Source organism: Pleurodeles waltl, chromosome 4_2 (assembly GCF_031143425.1).
Source record: "Pleurodeles waltl isolate 20211129_DDA chromosome 4_2, aPleWal1.hap1.20221129, whole genome shotgun sequence".
Lineage (NCBI taxonomy): Eukaryota > Metazoa > Chordata > Amphibia > Caudata > Salamandridae > Pleurodeles > Pleurodeles waltl.
In genome coordinates this window covers 591,831,796-591,857,018 of record NC_090443.1, presented here as the reverse complement: position 1 = coordinate 591,857,018, position 25,223 = coordinate 591,831,796, and the positions used below count along the sequence as shown (strand labels likewise).

The following is a 25,223-nucleotide window of genomic DNA, read 5'->3' as shown; positions in this document are numbered from 1 at the left end:
CTGAAGGGAGTGGTTCTGAAGTACCTCGACAGGTGCTTGCTTCTGGGCTTTTGGAAGTCCGGAGTGGACTTTGCTTCTGGGTGTCCATCTTTGGGGGTCCAGTACCCCAGGGAGTAGCACACCACAGCCTTAGAAAGTCTGAGTGCTACGAAACTTATAAAAAATTGTAGGTCTTGTCCCCAAGGGCTGTTTTATGGATTTTGCCTGGCCTGCTGGGTCTTGGCTGTTGGTCAGTAGCTGGACACTTAACCAGTCTTTGTGGGTTCCTTGCCTGCTGGGTGCAGGGAGTGATACCTTAACTCAATGGGAGGTTCTTGGTGATTTTTAGAAGGCTGGAAGTGCTCTGGGTTTTTTACAGTTCTTCAGCTTTCCAGGTGACACCTCAGCGGTGATTGTCGAGTCCTTGGAGCACAGGCTGGCTTGGTGCCTTTTTCTTTCTACAGCAGGGCTTCCTTTCTCGTGCCCTGGATCTTCTTTGTCCTGGTCTTCTTTATGTCTGTAAAATCTGAGGTCTTGGTCCAGGGATACAATCTAAATACTGTATTTATGAGGCATTAGGGGAAGTAGCTGGTAGCGGCGAATGGTCCACCTACCTTATGGTGGCTACACCCAGTAAGTTGGCTCTTCCTGTAGGAAGGGTCCACACCCTTGACTCCGATTGGCTATCTTACTACCACCCAAGATAGAGGAAAATTAAATGAAGTGGTCAACTCACCTGCCACACCGGAGGGGTGGTGCAGGCTCAGGAAGGCCACTCCTCCTATACTTGTAAGGTTTCACACCAGTTTTCCCCCCTAAAGTGGGGGTAAAACCATTGGGCAGCTATCTTCTGTTAGCAGCGGAGGCCAGATTTCCAAAGGCGGCAAAACCTTTGAGGCTAACCGCTGGTGCAGGGCACCTGCCTTGGGGAGGAGGAGTGACACCTCCACCTAGGAAAGGCTTAGTGCTCTGGTTCCTGAGAGGAGGGGCTCTCACCTCAGGAGTCCTGAATTCTGTCTGGCAGTGACCGGCTGGTTAGGACCAGTCAGTAACCATGGCAGGGCTGTTCGTTTTTGCAGAGGGCACCTCTAAGGTGGCGTCTGGTTATATTTTATAATAAATACAATACTGACATCAGTGTGGGTTTATTAATATGAGTTATTTGATACGAAACAACCCAGGGTTCAGAGAGGCCATCATGTAGCTGGGCATTTCATAATGACTAGAGTCCAGCACATGCTTTTGCTATGACTTCCCTGTACACTTGTTATGTCTAAGAATTGGCAAAGGCACAGTAGGGGCATATTTGTTCATGCACAGACATGCCCTCACATGCTTTGTTGTGCACCCTGCCTTAGGGATGCAAGGCCTGCCAGAGGGGTGAGGTACCCACATTGCATATAGTGTTAGTGAGCATGACATTCTTGGTGAGTGCCATATCAAGTTCTCCAACTTTGAATACACCTTGTCATGCACTTGCAATGGCAGTCTTCATGAGGCTTGTGTGGGGCTTTCAGAGTGGCACAATTGGTGCTGTAGCTCTGGGTGCCCCTCTTCAGTACCCATGTCCTAGGAACCAGGGGTGCTATTTACTAAGGACTTACAAGGATGGCTGGAGTGCCAAACATAGTACAGATTTGGGGGAGGAGATCTAGCCCTGGGAACATGTTTAGCAGGGACCCAGAGCACTTACAGATTGAAACCACATTAATTTCTAGGCAACAAGTAGGGGGCTAACCTTGTCAAAAGAGGCCCTTTCTTACACAACGTTGCTGAACTGGCATCTGTGTGTGATTGGATTTGTCTGATGCTGCTCAAGTCATCGTGCACCAGACCTCGTGCTTCATTCCAGAGAGATACGGAACAGGAACTGATTGTGTGGTCAGAAGTGCCTGGTGCAAACCAAGTCACCACACATCAAGCTGGGTGTCTCATCCCCAGAAGACACCACAGTGGTAACTTTTGATGCAGTGGAATTGTCTGGTGTTACTCAAATCATCGAACACCAGACATTGTGCCTCATTGCAGGGAGGCACAGCAGTGGTAACTTTTTGTGTGCAGCGGGATTGTCTAGTGCGACTCAAGTCATCGCGTACCAGATGTTGTGCCTCATTTGAGGGAGGCACTACATTGGTAACTTGTTGTGTGCAAGTGGGGCTGTCTGGTGTGACTCAAGTCATTGCATACCAGACACTGGGACTCTCCCGAGAGAGGCCCTGCACTGAGCACTCTGCGGTGGTGTTCGGAGGTGTCTGGTGTGACTCAGCTCATCATACTCCAGACCTTGTGCCCATACCAGGAGGGAAAGCAACTTGGTAAACTCTTCATTTGCAACATAAATGCCTGGGGCAGTCCAAGTAATTGCACCCCAGCCGTGGTGCCTCATGTTCTGGGAGGTGCGGGATTGGTAACTATCTGTGAAAATGGTGTGTCTGGCTTGGCTGCGCATCACTGTGTCACAAGGCTATCCTCCTCCTTTGCTTTGCCAATCAGGATTTGCACTGGAAGGCTGGTGTGGAGACCATAGAGTGAACTTCCTGAGTGCCAAAACCATCATTTGCTGACCGTTGCGTGTTCAGCCAATCTACCCTTCTCCCCCCATACCTTTGCCCTAGGATCTTGTTTAGTGTAACCACCAGCCACAAGTGGCCTAGTATCTGGGGAAGGTTACTGCATTCCTAACTCTGAGGGGAGGTGCAGGAATTTGTTGGAGGGTAGAGGTGGGTTTGGGACCAAGAGGTGTCTGCAACACATTTACCTCACCTTCTGGTTGACAGCGCATCGCATTAGGGGGCTGCAAGTGAGTGTGTGCTAGTGCATGTAAACAAGCGTGGCTGACATCCATGGCACCGCATAGCAGTGTGGAGTGAGTGTGTGGGAGCAGGTGTCTGTGGTTGATTTCACCACACGGCCACAAAGCCATGCACCTTGTTTACTATAGTAGCTGGCATTGGCATTTACTGGTGCGGCCTTGGCCACAGAACTATTTCAAAAGTGTTATAGTTTTCTGGATGCATACATTGTTGCTATTGTTGGGAGCTGGTATGAATCCTATGACAGTTTTAGATTGAATTGGGGTTGGTCTCGTGCTGCCAATGCCGTAGCCCTGCATGTGGGTGCAGGGAGGGAAAGTATTCCTTTTCTCATGTGTACATGCTGTTGATTTCATATTAACCCTGTTGGGCCTCAAACTATTAGTGATAGTTTCAAAATTATTTATGCCCAGATTTACATGACATTCATGTAGTGTTGATTCATGTGCATGGTGAATATAAACTATATTTACATACACCTCGTGTGAAGTCTTGTTTGTGATGTTTTTGTTTGACTGTGGGGTGCTGATGCTTTACACATTGTCTCTGTGTTAAGCTACCCAAGGGTGAGCGCAGGTTATACAGTGAGGTTCGCCCACCCCTGATGGAAGTGGTAGATTCTGCTTGGCTAGGGCCTCTCCTCAGCCAACCAGAATGCGCCTCCTCCAACAGGAGTGGACTGTCTGATCAGCAAAAAGCACAGTAGGAGGTTGCAGTCCCTTGGGCTGCGGTGGGCCGTACGTCCCACTACATGAAATGAAATGCTTGCCCCAGGGAGTAGGCGGTCCCTGAGGTTGTAGGGGGTGCACGCCCCCTTAATTTCCATTAATAGCCCCAGGGAGGTGGTGGTCTTCAGGGCTGCGGGAGTGCTGCACGGCACCTGCATATTAATGAAAGTTGGCCCTGTAGCATGGGGAACCACACAGCCCCCTGCATTCAGTGTAATTTTAAGCCCGGGGAGGTGGCAGTCCCCAGGGCATCAGTAAGCCCGGGTGGCATGCACACCCCCTTTATTTTTAATATGCCCATGGAAACTGGCCCACCTGGGGGCTTTATAAAAGCAAGTGCAGGAGACTGCACTAGTATTTCATATACATTTTCACCACCCGGTTATGAATTTGCAGCAAAACATTTAAAAAATGCTTTTTTGCCTTCGGGGGCTCTGAGACCCCAGCATCACAGCTCCTGGTCTGAGTGTGCCTACCCTGGCCCATTTTCTTATATTTTACCTTTTCTTCTGGAGCTCAGCTGAGGCCCCATCCCAAGATGGCTGCCAACACTTCCTTGTTGAAGTATTGGCAGCCAACTCGATCTCAGCACAAGATCGAGAGGGTGTCCTTATATATATAAAGTTCAGTTTTTTCGGTAATATTAAAAAAACTACAGGACAGATTCACACCAAATTACAAAAAAGGGCTCTTTCTGGGCCAAGAGCTAGCTTTCTACAAATTAGGTATAAATCCATTCAGCTGTTCAGCCGCTATTCCTGTACAAAATCCCTATGTAAATTAACATATAAAAAACACTTTTTGGGATCCCTCTCCCCCTTTTTCTTGGCCCCTGCTTTATGGATCACCCTGAAACTTTCCAGACAGCATCTGACATGAGCACCACATTTTTGGGGAAAGTTTTGCGGATTTGTCAAATGGCACCAAAGATCTGGGCAGGGAAAAAAAATAATTTTTCTGTAGAAATTAGTTCCTAACTGTAACTACAAAGTGGCGACTGTGACTATATATATATATATATATATTCAAATAATTAAAAGTAGCCAACCCATTCTACACTTTATTCAGCTTGCTAACCAGAAAACACTAAGAATGAACTCCACTGCTTATCACAGCTGTTGTCTTGAAAGTTTCTTGGTGATTCGTCAAGTGGGGCTGAGAAAAAGAGGGCTCCACAAAGGCAATTTTTCCATGCATTTTCCTATAGGGTCTTTAGATACAACTACAGCCCGAACTGCTAAGAGGAATTATACCAAATTTGGCAGGAAGTGAGCCTCTTGGTGCCAGGATCATGCTTTTTGCTATTTGATGTAAATCCATTCAGTAGTTTCAGAGTTATTAATGGTTAAAGAATTTAGGGATGTAGAGGCTGTGTGGATCCCGGAGATCTCATGCTGAAATATGATTGGCTCCTAATTCTTAAACTAGGATGTGTTGGCAGCCATTTTGGGATTGGGCCTCAGCCGAGTACCAAAATAAACATAAAAAGGAAAAGGGGGCAGGGTAGGAATAACCTGAACTCTCCCTAGCCTTGTTGCTGATGTCCCCCTGGGATCCCACCAGGACAAAAGCATTTTTTAAAACATTTTCACCAAACATCACAGAGGATCTGCGAATCCGGCATTTAAAAAATAAATAAATAAAAGTGTGGTCTACCATGCCCGCTTACAGTATGCGTCCAGGGTGGGCCAGGTCCTCAGGTCTTTGGGCACAAAAAAGGTAGGGAGTGCACAGGGCCACCCTCCGTAGGCTCTTTGAGCCTCGGGGATCACCACCTCCCCAGGGCTTTTGAAACATGGTATTTACCATTAAAATTGCAAAAATACCAACAGAGAACCTCAAATTCAGACACAGTGCTGACAAGGTATATAGGTGCTGGGTCTGCTCCTGCCTCAAAGAGCAGCACTGCACACATGGTTAGAGTCTAACAAATACCTACTATTTCTGACTCTTGTGCCCCCTTCCCTTAGTGAAAAAGTGATAACTCATGTGCCCGGATACACATTGGCTGCCTGTTTAGACGAGGAACAAAGATTATTGTGAGGGTAGAGGTGAATGAAGTGGATGTAACATTAAATCTGGATATTAGCACATGTCCTGCTTCCAGTCACTTTGCCTTGCCCCGCACACAGCAGCGCCTCCTAAAAGCAGCACAAATGCTTCAGTATGAGGTGCTAGGGTATGAAAGTTCTGTACTGTGAAATGAGAACTAAGTGCATGTGCACAGCTCCCTGTTGCACTCAATCTCAGGGCCTTTCTTCAGTCTCCCCCTGAAGTATGACATGTCCTTAGTGCGTGAACACACACACACACACACAACCAGTTATACATAATCTATTTTCTTCTCTCACAGACAGACATAAATAATCTGATGCAATTCAAATAACAATAGGGTGCAAGTTTATACTTTTTGTTACACAACTGCCTTTGTGCAGTTTTGCGTCGAAAAGTATAGGGCCAGCTTGCCCTATTCCAGGTCGCCAGCTGGGCGCCAAATTTATGGAATGGCATAATCTGGTACAAAGGGTGGGCTAACATCATGGAAAATGGGAGAAGGATCCTTTGCACCAAAAAATGACGTTAGGCTGGTTAGAGTAAAAAAAGATGACTCTAACCAGCCTAGAGTCATTTCCTGATGCAAAACTATCCATATCACATGACTCCTGCCTTAGAAAAGACAGGAGTCATGCCCACAACCCCATTGGCCAGCACAGGGGACAAGGGTCACCTGGGCATGGCCATTGCACCCAGTTCCATGTAGGGGGGCCCATTTCAGGGCCCCCAATGGCACTTTAAATTTGTTTACATAACACTTACCTCCACTTACCAATACTTACCTGGGATGGGGTCGCCCATCCTGTGGTGTCCCTCTGATGGGGGTGTCCCTGGGGCTTTGGGAGGGCACCTGTGGGCTCTTTTATGGAAAGCGTTTAGTGAGTCCACAGGTCCCCTAACGCCTGCCCTGACCCAGGCGTTAAATATTGGCGCTAAGCAGGCTTAGCGCCATCATTTTGGCCCGCCACCCTCCTGTGCACCATCTTTGCACGGGAGGATAAATAAGGTGCTAGGGCCTTAGAGTAATTTTTTCTATCGGAACGCCCACCTTGCATCTCAGTGAGGCAAGTGGGTTCATGCATCCAAAAAATGACATCTGATAGAGACTTCTAGTTGCAGATTCCTTACCTTAGAATTTTCCCCCAGGTGTCATACTGGATCCATAGATTTTTCTTCGAGCAATACCCTTGTGCATCAGTAGGCGGCATTGGTCGACTCCGCAGTTGTTGCAGGCATCGTGGTCGCCGTGATGACGTCAGGAGTAGTACATAGACGCCGCCCTCGCGCAGTGACGTTTGTTCTTTTCTTTTCACGCCACGCACTGATCCGGAGAGATCTACCCTGGCTATTTTTTTGCTGAATTCAACTGTTTTATCGAAGTTTTTGTGTACGACTTTGGCGCGTCGAGATGTCCCCGAAGACCGGGTTCAAGCCTTGTGAGGACTGCCATTGGACGATGTCGGTGACGGATCCTCATCGCGTTTGTCTGTGGTGCCTCGAGCGCGACCACGACCCTAAGTCGTGCTCCGAGTGTCGGGCCATGCACCTGAAAGCTTTGAGGGAGCGGTCCCTAAAGCTAATGGAGGCCCGGCACTCAACTCCGCATAGTTCCTGGTCTCGCTCAAGAGGAAGGTCTCGAGATCGGTCACGGAGTCATCACCACTCGTCTTCTTCAAAATCCTTGGGTCAAGGTAAGAAGAAGAAGAAATCGAAGAAGTCCCATCGCTCTGCGACTTCACCCCGTCGCTCAGCCGACACGGGGTGAGCATCCACGCACTAGGCCTCCGTCCTCAGAGCCTGCATCTGGGTCAACTCTGCACTTTCCCGAGTTTTCTGGAACCAGAGCGACCCCCGCAACTAAAGGAGTTTTACGAGGCCATGCGCCTCATCTTTGGGCGGGCCGACCCCGATATGGCGGCTTTGGGCCCAAGGGGTTCGGCTGAGGGGTCTTCGGGTTCAACGCCGGCGGCTTCAGACCCAGCCGTCAAAGTCACCTCCGGATCCGTGCGCAGATCCGCACCGACATCGGTAGTGCACTTTTTCCTATGGGTACGAATACGGGGAGGAATTGAAGGGGTCCCTGGACTCTTATGAATACCAGGATGACCCTGCTATGGACTGGGCACAGGATTTGGGTGAAGCCAGTGGTCAGGATACTTCTCCTGATGCTGGCATGCTGTCTCCTCCTACCGTGGCTACGGCAGAGGGAGCAACTTACAGTATGGTGGTCAGTAGGGCAGCTGAGGTCCTCGGCCTTGAGCTACCTATGGTGGAAGTCAGGTCTAATCTCCTGACGGAGGTGCTTCAGCCTGGGGCTTCTACTTCAGAACCCCATCTACCATTCAATGAGGCCCTCACCGATGTCCTTTTGGGTACAGGGTAAAAACCCAACACAGGGGCTCCTGTGAACAGGACTATCACTCACCGCCATCGCCCCGCACCGATCGACCCAAAATTCCTGTCCCAACACCCCACGCCTCAGAGTTTTGTTATCCAGGCTTCCTCTTCTTCATGCGCATTCCCTTCCGCACCCCCGGATAGGGAATCCAAAAGGCTGGAACAATTTGGCAAGAAGTTGTTTTCTTCCTCCAGCCTCGCACAGCGGCCTGTGAAAACCGCATGTCTTTTGAGCCGTTATACCCACTCCTTGTGGGATACTGTTGCGCAAGTCCTGCTGCAGATGCCGAAGGAGGCCCGTGCTATCGTCTCCCAAGCAGTGAAAGATGGGAGAGATGCGACAAAGTTCACTATCCGTTGTGGGCTGAATACGACTGAATTCTTGGGCAGATCGGTTGCAACAACAGTGGCCTTATGGCTCCACACATGGTTACGCACTTCTGGCTTCTCAGGGGATGTCCAACAATAACTCATGGACATGCCCTTTGATGGCACCAGTCTCTTCGGAGACAAAGCGGACTCGGCCTTGGAGAGATTTAAGGATTCCCAAGCTACGGCTCTGTATCTTGGTCTTTCCTCCGCCACTCGCCCACCACAGTCCTCTTTTCGTCCCTTTTCTGGACATGGAAAGGGCTCCCTGTCGCGTTCTCAACCCAGCCACCATGCCACGCACACTGGCCAGCCTATGCATGGCTGAGGACACGGAATCCCACGTGGCCGTGGGACAGGGAACCAGAGGTTTGTCCAGTCCACCTCTGCCCCGGATGCAGTCTCCAAACCCTCCTAGTCCGTCCCCTCACTGCCCCCCAGTTGGTGGCAGGATCCGCCATCACCTGCCCCACTGGGAACATATCACCATGGACGGGTGGGTTTTGCAGATCATTCGGAAGGGGTATTCCCTCCCTTTCGAATCTGCACCACCACACATGCCACCATCCTTTTATCATCTTCCGGGGGATCATTTGGTGCTTCTCCGCCAGAAAGTCACGGCTCTCTTGGCCAAGGGAGCTATAGAAAGGTTGTGGTTGTTATTCCCGCTACTTTCTGATACCAAAGAAGGACAAGGGCTTATGTCCTATCCTAGACCTTCGGGACCCAAACTACTTCCTCAAGAAGGAGAAATTCAAAATGCTCACCCTGGCTCAGGTTCTGTCTGCCTTAGACCCAGGAGACTGGATGATAGCTTTGGTCTTGCAGGACGCTTATTTCCACATCCGCATCCTGCCTGCCCACAGACGTTACCTACGATTTGTGGTAGGTCACAAGCACTTTTAGTTTACCGTGCTCCCTTTCAGCCTTACCAGCACCCCTTGGGTGTTCACGAAAGTGATGGTTGCAGCTCATCTGCGCAGGTTAGGGGTCTCAGTCTTCCCCTACCTCGACGACTAGATGTTGAAGGCGCCTTCGCCCCAGACAGTCATCTCCCACCTTCAGACTATGGCAAACCTCTTGCACGAGCTGGGGTTCACTATAAACGTGCCAAAGTCACACCTGACTCCCTCTCAGATGCTCCCTTTCATTGGAGCTGTTCTGGATATAGTGCAATTTTGGGCTTATCCTCCCAACAAGTGAGTCCAAGACATTCAGGCTATGATTCTGATCTTTCAGCCTCGGTCTTGGGTTTTGGTGAGACTGACTCTGAGACTGCTGGGCCTCATGTCCTCCTGCACCCTGCTAGTAACACATGCCAGATGGCATATGCAGGCTCTGCAGTGGAGCTTGAAGTTCCAGTGGGCGCAGCATCAGGGAAATCTCTCCGACATGGTCCAGATCTCAGAGGGGACTGCGAAAGACCTGCAGTGGTGGCTTTCGAATCTAAATTGGGTCAACTGCAGATCCCTCTCCCTTCCCCAACCAGATCTCTCTAAAGTGACAGATGCGTCACTTCTGGGTTGGGGTGGCCACATGGGAGAGGCGGAGATCAGAGGCCTCTGGTCTCCGGCGGAGTCGGGGCTCCACATAAATATGCTGGAGCTCCCGGTGATCAGGCTTGTGTTGAAAGGATTCCTTCTCTCTCTCAAAGGGAAAGTGGTGTAGGTGTTCACGGACAACACTACCGCCATGTGGTACTCCAACAAACAAGGCGGGGTAGAGTCCTGGACCCTTTGCCAGGAGGGACTACGACTCTGGACATGGCTGGAACAGCAGGGCATAACCCTGATGGTTCATCATCTGGAGGGCTCTCTCAACACCAAAGCAGACAAACTCAGCCGCCGATGCACAGTCAATCACCAATGGCATCTCCATCCGGAGGTGGCGCAAGGTCTTTTTCTCAAGTGGGGAGAGCCTTGGTTAGATCTGTTCGCCTCTGCAGAGAACGCGCAATGTCAGCTGTTTTGCGTGTTGGAGTTTCTAAGGTGGTACTCGCTCGGAGACGCTTTTCGTCTCGAGTGGAGCTCCAGCCTACTTTACGCCTTCCCGCCTAGCCCTCTTCTGCCCAGAGTTCTCAAGAAAATCAAGTATGACCGGGCCCAAGTTATCTTGTTGGCTCTGGACTGGGCTCAAAGAGTGTGATATCCAGAGCTATTGAGCCTGTCAATCGATCCTCCACTCAGACTGCCTCTTCGGATGGATCTTCTGTCGCAGCAGCAGGGGACGGTTCTCCACACGAAACTGTCCAACCTCTGCCTTCATTAGTGGAGATTGAGTGGCAACAGTTGACTGCATTTGCCCTTCCACCCGATGTCTGCAATGTTATCTTGGCAGCCAGGCGTCCATCGACTAAAAATGTATACGCCTGTCGCTGGAATAAATTTGTGGCATGGTGTACCAACAAATCTGATGATCCCATTTCTGCCCCTCTGTCAGAGGTTCTTCTGTTCATTCTTTCTTTAGCCTAGCAGGGCTCTGCTTTGGGCACCCTTAAAGGGTATTTGTCTGCCATTTCTGCCTTTCGTAGGCTACCTGATCAGCCCTCACTCTTTAAATATCCTATTGTGAGTCAGTTTTTAATAGGGCTCACCCACTTATTTCCTCCCACTCCATTTATCATGCCTCAGTGGGATCTTAATCTTGTACTTACTTATTTGATGTGTACCCCCTTTGAACCAATGCATAATTGTCCCTTGCGGTTCCTCACATTCAAAACTGTCTTTCTGGTCGCTATCACCTCTGCTCGCAGGGTGAGTGAGCTTCAGGCCCTTTCTTCAAAGCCTCCATACTTGTCTGTACACCCTGACAAAGTTGTGTTACGCACTAGAGCTTCCTTCCTTACTAAGGTGGTTACACCATTTCATGTAGGCCAGTCCATCACTTTGCCTACCTTCTACGCACCTCCACATCCTTCCCATGAGGAGGAGAGACTCCACTATCTGGACCCAAAAAGAGCATTGCGTTCTACCTCAATCGTACTAAAAAATTCCGGGTGGACGATCGACTCTTTGTTGGCTATGTGGGTGCGAAGAAACGGAAGGCGGTGCAAAAGTGTACCATCTCTCGATGGGTGCTTCTTTGCATCAAATTGTGCTACACTTTGGGTAAAAAGCACCTCCTAAAGGCTTGCTTGCTCATTCCACCAGAGCAACTGCGGCTTCCACTGCATTAGCACGTGGAGTTCCTGTCCTGGATATCTGTCAGGCAGCTACGTGGGCATCCCTGCACACGTTTGCTAAGCATTACTGCCTGGATAGTCAGTTCCGTTGGGACGGCTACTTTGTTCATTTGGTCCTGCAGGACTTTCTAGTATGATCTTGGTTCACAGCCGACCACCGAGGATTGCATTGCCTGGGTATCTATTCTAATGTAAGGAATCTGCAACTAGAACTCTCTATCAGATATACAAATTACTTACCTTCAGTAACAAAATATCTGGTACAGACATATTCTAGTTGCAGATTCCTTACCTCGTACCCATCCTCCCCACTTGCAAACTGATTTCTAGGGACAGGGATTCCTCCTTTCAGGTCCTTAGCTCTGGCGCACCAATCTCAGTGTTCTTAGCGGCTCTGCACTCTGGCGTGGAAAGTCATTAAAAGAAACTGACATCACTGCACGAGGGCGGCGTCTATGTACTACTCCTGACATCATCACGGCGACCACGACGCCTACACTGCCTGTGAAGTCGACCGACACCACCTACTGACACGCAAGGGTATTGCTCGAAGAAAAATCTCCGGATCCAGTATGACGCCTGGGGGGAAATTCTAAGGTAATGAATCTGCAACTAGAATATGTCTCTACCAGATATTTTGTTATCGAAGGTAAGTACCTTGTACTTTAACTCCAATATTTTGGCCCAGGACTAGTCTAGCATCAAGATATAAATATGGAGTTACGTTTGCGCTGAATTAGCGTAAAGAAATGATGGTAATTCAGCACAAACAGGGTATAAATCTGGGCCCAAATCTAGCAGATGCAGACAGTCACACAGCGAGACAAGCAGTGACACACACTATCTGCCTGTATGCACTTCCCGTCCACTTTCCCCATCTGTCCAGTGATGTGCTCACAATCACAGCAACCTCCGCTCAACAACGGGCATAGAAAGAGGCTCCCTCTGACTAATCTCGAGCAGCAGTAAAAGCTCTGCAAGGCTGCCAAAGTAATGAGGGCCGCACTACTGGGATTTATAGCATAGACAGCCTTTCATTTCAGATGGGTGCAGACAGGGGCATGTGGCCATTTCAAAGCTTCCTGTTCATTAAATGCCCTCCTATGGGCACAATGTTCCCCTTGTGACGAGAACATTTTATTTCCTATGGACACACTGGGTCAAGAACCTGCATTGGGCTACATAACTAAAAGTATTAGAAATCTAAAAAAAACCTTAATTGAGTCCATATGCTTCTTGTTTTCCTACTCTGTAGCAACTTTTATTAACAACTAAAATATGGTGGTCACAAAATGTAATTCTGAAATAGTGGTACCTGGGTAGGGCAATTGACAGAATTGCTGCACTTGTGCAAAAAGAGAATAAAGGAGAAAATTTCAACAAAACCAGTACATTTTTTTTTTCTCTGATTAATATAGAAAACTGAATATATAGCCTTTAACAAGAAATATATTGTTAAATATGTAGTTTAAATGGGTCATAGATGTTTTAACAATTTCATTGAATCAATAAAATTGTTTTTTTATAAATGAAGGAAACTGATGTTCCATTTCTACTGTGTATTTAAAAAAAAAAACCTTAAAAAAATGATTTTGCCTCAAACTCCTATCTTAATATTATATTTATCATGAAAAACAAATATTACAGAAATATTATAGTGAGGAAATCAAATTAAAAAAAAACATAGAAATTCACTTAAAAAAACAAAGGTTACATGGACGTTAAAGTAAGGGTCACATTTTACTTACAAAAAAACAGAGAAATTCAGCATTTGTTGTTAGTGATATCTCAAGTAACCATATCAAGTGCCCTATGGCAACTATAACTCGCACCACCACCATGCACGGTTAACTCATCAATAATTTTACTGCACATGTTACATTTGTAGGAGGCTGGCCCTATTTGTAGTGCACAAAACTAGGCATACTGTGCAGGGGATGGAGGCAACCACACATTGGTTTACAGAGGTAAAAACTAGACTATCTAATGCTCTAGATTTTACGGTAACTTGGTCAAGCAGTTAGGCTAATCTTGGAGAAGTGCAAAGCATTTCTTAGACTCACAGTATCAATAAATCAGGTCACCTACTCAAGAGAATAACTCGAAATCAATTTGCAAAAATACTTCAGCTTTTTATATCATTTTAAAGACCAAGATCATCAAAATCGGATAAGTACTTTTTAAGCCATGAATTTTAAAAGTTTTAGTAAAGTTAATCTTTCTGTGTGTAAGTACACACCATAGGAATCATTGGAGAAGTAATTTGAAAATTCTCAGTAAATCAGGGCCTGCGTTTACCAATGTCTCCTTCAGCAGGTAGGTTGAGGTCGTCGAAGGGCACCCTGATGCAGCTAGAGAAGTTTGAGCGACTCCTGGTTCCGACGGGAGCAGCTGCAGAAAGTTGATGGAGATGGGGCCAGGTCAATGCGGGGGACCACTTGGAAAAGCACTGCTCGGGCCTAAAGGAAAATCTGGTGGGTCCCCTTGGAGTGTCAAGATTGAAAGGGATGAGGGACCCTTAGGGCACAGTTGGATCTTTGGTGCAGGGCACAGGGCGGCCAGGTACAGAATGTATCAGTGAGCCAGGAGGTGTGTCATAGGTGCCCTTGGAAGCAAGAGGTAGGTCACTTTAAGGGTTGCTTGCAGGTCAGCAAGGGGCACTCTGGTGGGAGGTCTGGGTGGTTCTTAAAGTCCCTCGACTGAGGCTTCCTCCTGGTCCTTTTTCAGTCCAAAATGGACTGCCTTCTGGATGTCTGGCTTGAGGTGACTAGTACCTTGGGCTGTTGCATGGTGTGGCCAACAGAGGGTGCAGTGCCACCAAACTTGGCACACTGGCAGGGTTTGTGATAATGGTCTGACAGGCAAAGATTGGTCCAGCTGCGGCATCTGGTTCCTTGGTCAGCAGCTGCCAGTGAAGTGGCCTTTGATGGGTCTTTGGCTTCCTGGTACCTAGTAGTAACCAATGGGTCAACTATCTGAAGGTGGCTACATCCACTAAGAGGCCACTTCCTGTGGGCAGAGGTCATTTTCCTGCACCTGATTGGCTATTTTCCTTCTATGCAAGATAGAGGAAAATGAAATGGAAAGGTCACCTCACCTGCAACACCTTAGGGGTGGTGCAAGCCAGGACTGACCACTCCTCCTGTCCTTTGTCTGGGTTCCTGCCATTGCTCCTGCCAAAATTTGGGGATTGCAATGGGGACAGCCATCTGCCAGGCTTGGGGGATGAAGTTTAAGGGCGGTAGGCCCTTTGGTGTTAGTCAGCAGGGCAGTGCGCACTCCTAAGGGTGAGGGGGTGTTAGCACCACCAACCAGGAAGGGCTTTGTTCTGAATCCCAGAGAGCTGTATCTATCACCCCAGGGATTTAGAATCGTATTTGGTGGTTGCAGACTAGTTGTGACCAGCCAGCAATATTGCCAGGGTAGTTAGCTTTCGCAGGGGCACCCCTAAGATGACCCCTAGGTACATTTGTGATGTACCCAATACTGGTACCAGTTTGGATGTATCATTCTGAGTTGTTTGATACCAAAAAGTCCAGGGTAGCCATGATGTAGCAACGAAACTCAACTGACCAGTGTCCAGCACATGCTTTAAAATGGCTCCCCTGTTCACTTACTATGTCCCAGGTTTGGCAAGGATTCAGTATGGGCATTTTGCTCATGCACCTATGCTTATACATACCATATAATTCACCCTGCCTTAGGCATGGAAGGCCTACCAAAGGGTTACTTATTTATAGTGCATGCAATGTATAGTGAATAGGGCACACTGGCTGTGTGCCATGCCAAGTTTGTCTTTTAGGATTGCATCAGAACACTCAGCCTGCAATGGCAGTGTTGGATGCTTCTGGTTGCATGGCCCTAGCGGATGGCACAATCTGTGTTGCTTCCCTCAGGGGCATACCCTTAGTACCCCATGCCCTGGGTACTTATGTATAATCTACTAGGGACTATAGTGACAGTTAAAGGTGTTGCCAATGGTGCCTCTGCATCACAACAGTTTCAGGGAAAGAAATCTGACCCAGGAAATCTGGTTAGCAGGGGCCCTGGGCAATAACTTCTTTGAGGCTTAAATCACACCAGGAACAAAGTGGGGGCTAACCATGACAAAAAGAGGCCTTTATTCACACTATTCATATTATTAATCATGTCATGAGTGATGTAATATCTGGAGTAATTAGCAGTGCATAGCGAGGGTTCAAGTTATAGTTACCTTGGTGAACAAGCTATAGTTACTTGAGATAACCATAACACTATAAGTGCTGAATTTCTAGGATTTTGTGCGAGTAAAATGTGATTCTAACTATAAATTCCCTATAACCTTTGTTTTTTTAAGTAACTACATATATATATATATATATATATATTACCTACCTAGTTCCGTAGGAAAAGTGTTTTTTAGGCTTGGCTATAACTTTGGCAGCAGTTAACAAATCTTTACAAAATGTATAAAATTAGCACGCCACTTACTTCAGCTGCTGTCTTGCAAGGTTTGGGGTGATCCTTGTAGCGGGGTCTGATTAAAAGGAGGGATCGCAAAACCCCATGCATTTTCCCAGAGGGTCTTTAGACATGACTAGAGCCTGAACTGTTGAATAGAATTACACCAAATTTGGCAAGACAGTAGATCTTGTTTGTAGTTATATGGTGTACATCCACCCAGTAGTTTTGAAGTTATTAAAGGAAAGAAATTGTATATCAAGGCTGAATCTAAACTCAGATCCAATGGTAAGATATGATTGGCTCTCAGCACTTCAGCCAGGATTTGCTGGTTGCCATCCTGGGACCGATATACACAAAAGCACCCCATTAAAATGCATTGCAGTGAATGGCAAAATTTGAAAGTCAGAAAAAGGAGAATACACACAAAGATTGATAAAAGATTTAAGCTACAATATAAATCATTTGTTCACTATACATTGCTAATTTTAGGAATTGTGGTATGTTCTAAGGGATTTTACTCTGTGAAAAAGCCTTCTGCTGGGATTTCACGAATCATGTTTGATAGAGATCTGTTTTCTCGCAATTTTCCAATAAAGGTTATGGAAGGTGCCCCAGGAACTGAATGGGAGCATACTTTCTGTAAATTCACACCATCTTTCTCAGCCATATGAGAATGAAGTCTGACTTTCTCAGTAAGGCATGTACTTCCAACAGGAGCCTGTCAGTTGATTCCCTTGTTTTTTTACCTCCTGGAGTGTTCTAAAGAACAACTAGAGAGCTTACAGTCTTACTGATGACCAAAGTGTGGCAAACTTGAAGCCAGCTTGACTGAATCAAACTGGTAAAACCTAAAACATTTAATTTAGAAAGGAACAAAATGAGGGAGTTCATTTTGTCATGGAAATTATGGTTAGTGCTGTAGAAAGAAAAATTAAGACACATTTTAAGCACGTTCTCAAATATCTTCCTCTCCTGTTTCATTAAAACATTCTGATATGTTGACTGAAACATGCCCTTTCAATGCCAGCAGCAGACTGCCAGTTATTCACTGGTGATTAACAGTTTAACTACATTATTCTAATGAGCAACTAGAGTGCTAACATTCAGACTTTATGTCAAAAGTGAGGCACATCTGAACACTATCTTGATTGAATCGAGCGTGGAAAACTGAAATCATTTTCTACTGAGGATACTGCAGTAAATAAGGAAATTAGAGAGCCTCATAACAAATAAGTCTCCCTAAAAATGCCACCAAAGACAAAAAGAGCCCAAATGTACCACAAATATTACCCAAATGTAGTCCAAATATAGCCCAATGACAGAGGTGTGCAAAACACATAATTTTTTTTTTTCAGCTTTTTGTAGCGCAGACTTGACCCGAAGGTACTGATGTGTTTTACATGAACATCAATTACAGCAAACAAGGACACATTCATTTTGGTTTTAGGCATGAGGAGATTAATTGATCTGCTCATAATCTTGAGATGTCGAGCTGACGCCGAAACTCGCCCCAGGCTCTCCAGTTGCAATGTTGGCAGCTCTGCCCGTAATGCCACACCCTCTCCCCTAAGTGTAACATATAATCAAGTGATCAACTGGATAAAAAAACGTAAAGGTAACAAATAATTTAAAAGTGCTTTGTTGCTATTTGAGAACTCAGAAAATATGTCCTCATTTTAGTTTTCTTACACCACTAACTATAATTTCTTTGGAATAAAACCCTCTCATTTTTATAATTTCTAAAGGAAATGCTTTAAGCATTGCATCAAGACGACATCAGGCGTGCCACAGTTTTGTAATAAATGTAGAATATTAGCAATTTAGTTGTTCATTGGAATACTGTGAGAAGGCAGATATCAGGGGCATGGACTTGAAAAATTAAGGACATAGAGAGGGCTGCAGGGGCAACAATTTGACCACGCTGGGCATGCGGGGGGCAGTGGCAGCACAACGGACCATAGAGGGCACGGATAAAGGGGGGCAGGAGCAATAAACCAGCCATGCAGGACAGGCAAGAGAGGCTGTGACAATATAACTGACCACTGAGGACAGAAGGAAGAGGCAGTGGCAGTACAACTATTCATGCCAACAGACTGGATTCAGACAGGAGACTCCTTATGTTTTTTAAGTCCAAAAGGGCTTTATTTTATCTGTCCCCTGCCTAAAATCTGTTTTTCAATGCTAATCAATGGGAATATCAATTCCCCAGTTTTTTTTCCAAAATGTTGGCAAGTATGGCATTGGATCACGTGGAGGAATGGAGTAGGGGCATGGACTTGGATAACAGAGGGCAAATGGGCAGGTGTACCAAACTGACCTTACAGGCAGGCGTCTGGGGGGGTTGTAGCAGCAACATACACCACACAGGGCAAGAGGGAAAGCAGTGCAACACAGCAGACCATGGGAATTAATAGGGAGGTGTAGAAAGCTGAGTCTGTATATACTATTTCAAAGCAAGAAATAGTGTGCACAGAGTCCAAGGGTTCCCCTTAGAGGTAAAATAGTGGCAAAATTAGATAATTCTAATGCTCTGTTTTGTGGTAGTGTGGTCGAGCAGTAGGCTTATCAGAGGGTAGTGTTAAGCATTTGTTGTACACACACAGGCAATAAATGAGGAACACACACTCAAAGACTGACTCCAGGCCAATAGGTTTTTATATAGAAAAATATATTTTCTTAGTTTATTTTAAGGACCACAGGTTCAATATTTGCAGTAAACACTTTAAATGCAAGGTACTTCACTTAGATACTTTAGGAACTTTGAATAAAAGCAATATCATATACATTCTTTGTAAAAATGGCAATAAGCTATTTTTAAAGTGGACACTGCAAAAATCAACAGTTCCTGGGGAGGTAAGTAAAGGTTAGTTTAGGAGGTAAGTAAAATACTTACAAGTCTCAGTCCAGGGGCATAGGCAGCCCACCGTTGGGGGTTCAAGGCAACCCCAAAGTTACCACACCAGCAGCTCAGGGCCGGTAAGGGGCAGAGGTCAAAGAGGTGGCCAAAACACATAGGCACCTATGGAGAACAGGGGTGCTCCGGTTCCAGTCTGCCAGCAGGTAAGTACCTGCGTCCTCAAGGGGCAGACCAGGGGGGTTTTGTAGAGCACTGGGGGACCCACAAGTTGGCATACAAAACACACCCTCAGCAGCCCAGGGGCGGCCATGTGCAGTGTGCAAAGGGTTTCAGGTAGGAAACAATGGAGGAACCCGGGGGTCACTCTAGCAGTGCAGGCAGGCACAGGGTGGGCTTCTCAGGACAGCCACCACCTAGGCTAGGCAGAGGGTCGGCTGGGGTTCACTCCTGCGCTGAAGTTCGGTTCCTTCAGGTCCTGGGGGCTGTGGGTGCAGTGTTGGTTCCAGGCGTCAGGTCCCTTGTTACAGGCAGTCACTGTCAGGAGGAGCCTCTGGATTCTCTCTGCAGGCGTCGCTTTGGGGGGGGCTCAGGAGGATCGTCTCTGGTTGCTCATGGGCTCGCAGTTGCCGGGGAGTCCTCCCTGTGGTGCTTGTTCTCTGGATCTCGAGCCGGGGGCGTCAGGTGCAGAGTGTGAAGTCTCACGCTTCCAGCAGGAAACGTGCAGTCTTTGAAAGTTGCTTTTTTGTTGCAAAGAAGTAGCTGGTTTTGAACAGGACCGCTGTTCACAGGAGTTTCTTGGTCCTTTAGTCCAGGGCAGTCCTCTGAGGCTTCAGAGGTCGCTGGTCCCTGTCGGATGCATCGCTGGTTGCAGGTTTTCGAAGTTGGAGACAGGCCTGTAGGGCAGGGTCCAAAGCAGTTGTTGTCGTCTGTCTACTCTGCAGGCTTGTAGGTCAGAAGTCCTTCTTGTTTCTTCAGGTTGCAGGAATCTGATTTCCTGGGTTCTGGGGTGCTCCTTAATACTGAATTTAGGGGTGTGTTTAGGTCTGGGGGGCAGTAGCCAATGGCTACTGTCCTTGAGGGTGGCTACACCCTCTTTGTGCCTCCTCCCTGTGGGGAGGGGGCACATCCCTAATCCTATTGGGTGAATCCTCCAAACTCAAGATGGAGGATTTCTCAAGGCAGGGGTCACCTCAGCTCAGGACACCTTAGGGGCTGTCCTGACTGGTGGGTGACTCCTCCTTGTATTTCTCATGATCTCCTCCAGCCTTGCTGCCAAAAGTGGGGGCAGTGGCCGCAGGGGCGGGCATCTCCACTAGCTGGGATGCCCTGGGGCGCTGTAACAAAAGGGGTGAGCCTTTGAGGCTCACCGCCAGGTGATACAGTGCCTGCAGGGGGAGGTGAGAAGCACCTCCACCCAGTACAGGCTTTGTTCCTGGCCACAGAGTGACAAAGGCACTCTCCCCATGTGGCCAGCAACATGTCTGGTATGTGGCAGGCTGGTAGGATGGTATTCAGGGGGCATCTCTAAGATGCCCTCTGGGTGTATGTTACAATAAATTTCACACTGGCATCAGTGTGCATTTATTGTGCTGAGAAGTTTGATACCAAACTTCCCCGTTTTCAGTGTAGCCATTATGGAACTGTGGAGTTCGTGTTTGACACACTCCCAGACCATATACTCTTATGGCTACCCTGCACTTACAATGTCTAAGGTTTTGCTTAGACACTGTAGGGGCATAGTGCTAATGCACATATGCCCTCACCTGTGGTATAGTAAGGCCTGCTAGAGGGGTGACTTACCTATGTCACGGGCAGTGTGAGGTTGGCATGGCACTCTGAGGGGAGTGCCATGTCGACTTAGTCATTTTCTCCCCACCAGCATACACAAGCTGTGGGGCAGTGTGCATGTGCCGAGTGAGGGGTCCCCACGGTGGCATAAGACATGCTGCAGTCCTTAGAGACCTTCCCTGGCATCAGGGCCCTTGGTACCAGGGGTACCAGTTACAATAGACTTACTTGAGTGCCAGGGTTGTGCCAATTGTGGAGACAAATGTACAGTTTAGGGAAAGACCACTGGTTCTGGGGCCTGGTTAGCAGGGTCCCAGCACACTTTCAATCAAAACTTAGCATCCGGAAAAGCAAAACGTTAGGGGGCAACCATGCCAAGGAGGCATTTCCTTACAGGAGGGGAGAGGGCTATGCACATGTACAGCAGAGAGCAGAGGGGAAAGATGCAAGGGCAGCAAGCTGATCATTATACAGCCGCAACATGATGTACCATTAAAGGCAGGTGGCAGGGGCCAGGTGCACAACAACAGATCAAACAAGGCAGGAGGGAGGGGATAGGGGCCTGCACATGGAAAACAGAGAGAAAAGGGCAGGGCAGGGGCAGCAGCTGGCCATGGAGTGTAGGTGGGATGGACAGAGGAAGCAGAACACACCATAGAGGGCAACAGAGAGACTAAAATGGCATACACACAGACAACAGACAACTGAGGGAAGGTAAAGGGGGTCAGGGGCAGCATGCTGATTCCATTGGGCAGGTTGGAGGGCTGTGGCAGCACAGAAGACTTGCATGGCAAACAGGAGGGTTAGTGGCAGCACAACAGCCATATTGGGCAGGAGAGAGGGGACATAGGAAAGGACAAAGGACATGGAAGACAGAAGGGAGGGCTAGGGGATGGATACAGCGAGGGCAGGGGATGGGGCTTAAAAAAAACACGCAGGGTAGGGAGGAGGAGCAATTGCATCACAACAGAGCATGGAGGGCACAAGGGAGTGGCAGCAAAATGGACCATGGAGGACAGGAGGGAGGGGATAGGGGCATGGAATTTGGACAGGCAGGATTCAGGTGTGAGAGACAAACAACAGCCATCTGACTATGCTAGGCAGGTGGGAGGGGCAGTAGCAGCTCAACAGAACACTTAGAGTAGATAAGAGGGGCAGTAGCAGGTCCATGGAACATGGTGGGCAAAAAGTAAGAGGAAGTAGGGGCATGCACACAGACATTGGAGGATGGGGGAAGGAGGGTAGGGGCAGTAAGCAAAGCACACAGGCTAAGCTAAGCAGGAGGGCAATAATAGGGCATAGAATTGGGCAATGGAGGATAGGGGAAGTAGGCAGGAGGCTACATGGAGGGTAGTGGCAGCACATCTAACCATGCAGGGCTGGAGGAAAGGGGCTGGTGCATGGGGCAGGAGCAGCTAGCTTGAGTGGGGGGCAGCACAATGCTAGGTTCTGCCTCCAGCTTCCCCCACCCACCGTGTATTGCAGTGGGCATCTTACTTACGGTTAAAAAAAATCTTAGAAATTCACTGAAAAAGCCAAAAGTTACAGAGACAATATAGTTAGGAAATAGAATTAAAAAAATATAAAAGTTCAATGAAAAAAAACAAAGTTTATGGGGATGTTATCGTTAGGTTCAGATTTTACGTGCACAATACAATAGAATTTCAGCTTTTATAGTTAGTTATTTCAATAACTATAACTTGTGCGCTAAGGTAACTATAACTCGCTTCCTTGCCAAGCACTGCTATATTACCCCAAAAATGTTATATATATATATATATATATATATATATATATATACACACATATAAATATATTATCTTCTGGGTGTAGGTAGCTATAGTTAGGATGTAGTTTCCATTGAAAAAGTGTTTTTTGACTTGCCTATATCTTTGGCACTTGATGACAAGTCCTCATAAAATTTTCAAAAACAAATGTCAAGTTGGGTGTTGTTGTGCATGGAAAGCTTTGTGATGATCCGTCAAGTGGGGGCCGAGTAAAAGGGGATAAAAATCGAGCATTTCCCATGTTAATTCCCAAGACCATTTAGACATGCTGCAGCCCGAACCACTGGGCAGTATTACAACATGTTTGGCATAAAGGTAGCTTTTGGTCCGCAGATCATGCCTTGTTTATTTGGTGTAAATCTGTTCAGCAGTTTTTGAGATATCAAATGAAATTTGTAAATCTAGGGCTGTGGATCCAGGGAGTTTTCCTGCTGAGATCTGATTGGTGCCAACATTTCAAACAAGAAGTTGTTGGCAGCCATTTTGGGGCTCAGCTTGGCCCAAAAAAGTGTAAAAAAGAAAAAGGGGCAGGATATGTATACCCGAAGTCCCTAGCCATGGTCAAGAGGTCCCCCACCCCCCCTCAAAGTTTAACTTTTTTTTTTAATCAATGAGAAATCTGCATTTAGATCTGCAGATCTTGCTGTGATTTAAAAAAAGAGACCCTGGGGCGTTCTGCACAGCCCCAGTATTTTAGAATACATTTTTTATTATAAGTTTTTTTAAATGCTGCCCTAGGGAGGTGATGGTCCCTGTGCTCCCCTAAATATATACATTTAATGTTGCCCCTTTTGAGCTCCAAATCCCTTTGGGCGTGTGTGGCAGGTTATTTCGAGCTTAAAGGGGGTTGATAGCAGGACTTGGCCGAGGCCAGGCCCTGTGACCAACACCCACCATGAACAACCAAAAACTGTACCTGTTGTGGGATTGGTGTAGTTATAAGGGGTTGGAGGCCAGGCCCTGCAGACAACCTCTGGCATGTATGGCAAACGCTGTGCATCGCGTGGGGTTGTGTGGTTATAGGGGTTTGTGGCCAGGGCAGGCATCCAATCCCCCACTGCACACGGCCACGGTCATGAATGGCACAGGTTTTGGTGGTCATTGAGGGGTTGGTTGTAGGGCCTGGCCACAGGTCAAAGGCCATGCGTGGTGCAGTGTTGGGTGGTGATAGGGAACAACTAGTTATAGTTACCTCAAGGCATTAGTTATAGTTACTTGAAATAACTCTAACAGGGGAATTTCTATGGCCTTGTATATTTAAATTGTGAGCCTAACTATCACCTCCCTGTAACCTTTGGTTTTTAAGTGAATTTTTATGGTTCTTTTTAATTCTATTCCTAACTATAATGTCCCTGTAAATATATATATATATATACACATATATGTATATATATATATGAATAAAGGCTGTGACACAGAACACTTTAGTAAATTAAATCCCTGGGAGACACTGGTCACCCACATGAGGATTAAGGAGGTGCTTACATGACTCTTCAGGTGCCTTTCATTAGTATTACATCTTAGAATGTGGTATTATGCCAAGTTGCATTGTAAGGAAGCACTAGCACTTTACATTACAATCGAGAACGGAAGTCCTGCACGGTTTATCCTTCTCAATTTTAGTAGGTCAAAAAGGGGCATCATATTTATTAGATGTGTTTTTCTATGTAAATATCCTTTAAAAAAATGCCATCTTGAAGCCATATCTGAACAAACAAATGAAATATGAGGATCTAAGGGATTGGTTTGTAAATTGATTATTTTGGAGGAAACAAAAAGTATGACTTTGATTTTTTCTGCATATTGTTGAATGAATGTACGTTTTCAGAACTCATCCTGGTGTGTGGATAATTAATGAATTTTTGAAAAATTTATTTTTATCTCAATCTGTTCATGTCATTTTAAAATGGTTCTAATACAAATATATTTATGGCTAACCCATGATTGGTCAGAAATAGATGGGACTGCAAAGAGAACGGGAATGCCGATATATGCATATTATGTAATCTAAAAAGCAGTTCATATTGGCAGGTCACTTGAAGGGGTAATTAATATGGCAACTAAATCGAGGACAACATGGGTCACAATTGAATGGGATTTGCCACTCTACTGTTTAAGGGTCAATTAAGTGGTAGAAGCACACTGTATTAAAATGGCGATGATCATGATGAATGTGTAGGCCTGGTAAAAAGCGATGCCGAAATACATCAGTCATTAAGGTTGTATGTTTGTTGTGCTACATCACCCATAATGAATTGCTGCTAAAAATAACTTTTTGGCCATTGACAAGTTTGTGGCAGTGCTGCTGACAAGTTTGTGGTGATGCTGCTAATTTGGAAGGAGACACGATGAATATATATATATGTACATATATATATATATATGTATATTATCCACAAATTGACAAATGTCAGACACGGCACTTGAGATGGGAAAGAGTATATATTGTGGGTAAATGGATCACTCATTTACCGTGATCAAGACCTTGTTGGTTGAAACGCGTTGGTGTTGGGGATTTCATCATTGAGTAAACAAGAAATTTAAGAAATTCAAGAATCCTGTGAGTGCTGTGTCTAACGTTTGTCAATTTGTGGATAATATTACATAGGGATTGGCCCTTCCCTAAACATGAGCACCGACTCTATGGAGCGCGCCTAGAGAGGTCTATTTGGAAATATATGTTATGTATATATATATATATATATATATATATATATATATATATGTATATATATATATCATCATCATGAAAATGTACTAAAATTGTTTTATTCACCTAAGCTCCTTTCTGGAAATTTTAGGGGTGATCTATCATGCAGATGCCAA

General features: G+C 46.5%; 1 protein-coding gene across 2 annotated transcripts in view; it reads left to right on the top strand.

Annotated features, from left to right (window-relative positions):
- Window positions 1-25,223, top strand: part of DPYD (dihydropyrimidine dehydrogenase) — a 3,199,941-nt gene that overhangs the window by 1,675,402 nt on the left and 1,499,316 nt on the right. The gene's annotated exons all lie outside the window — the stretch shown is intronic.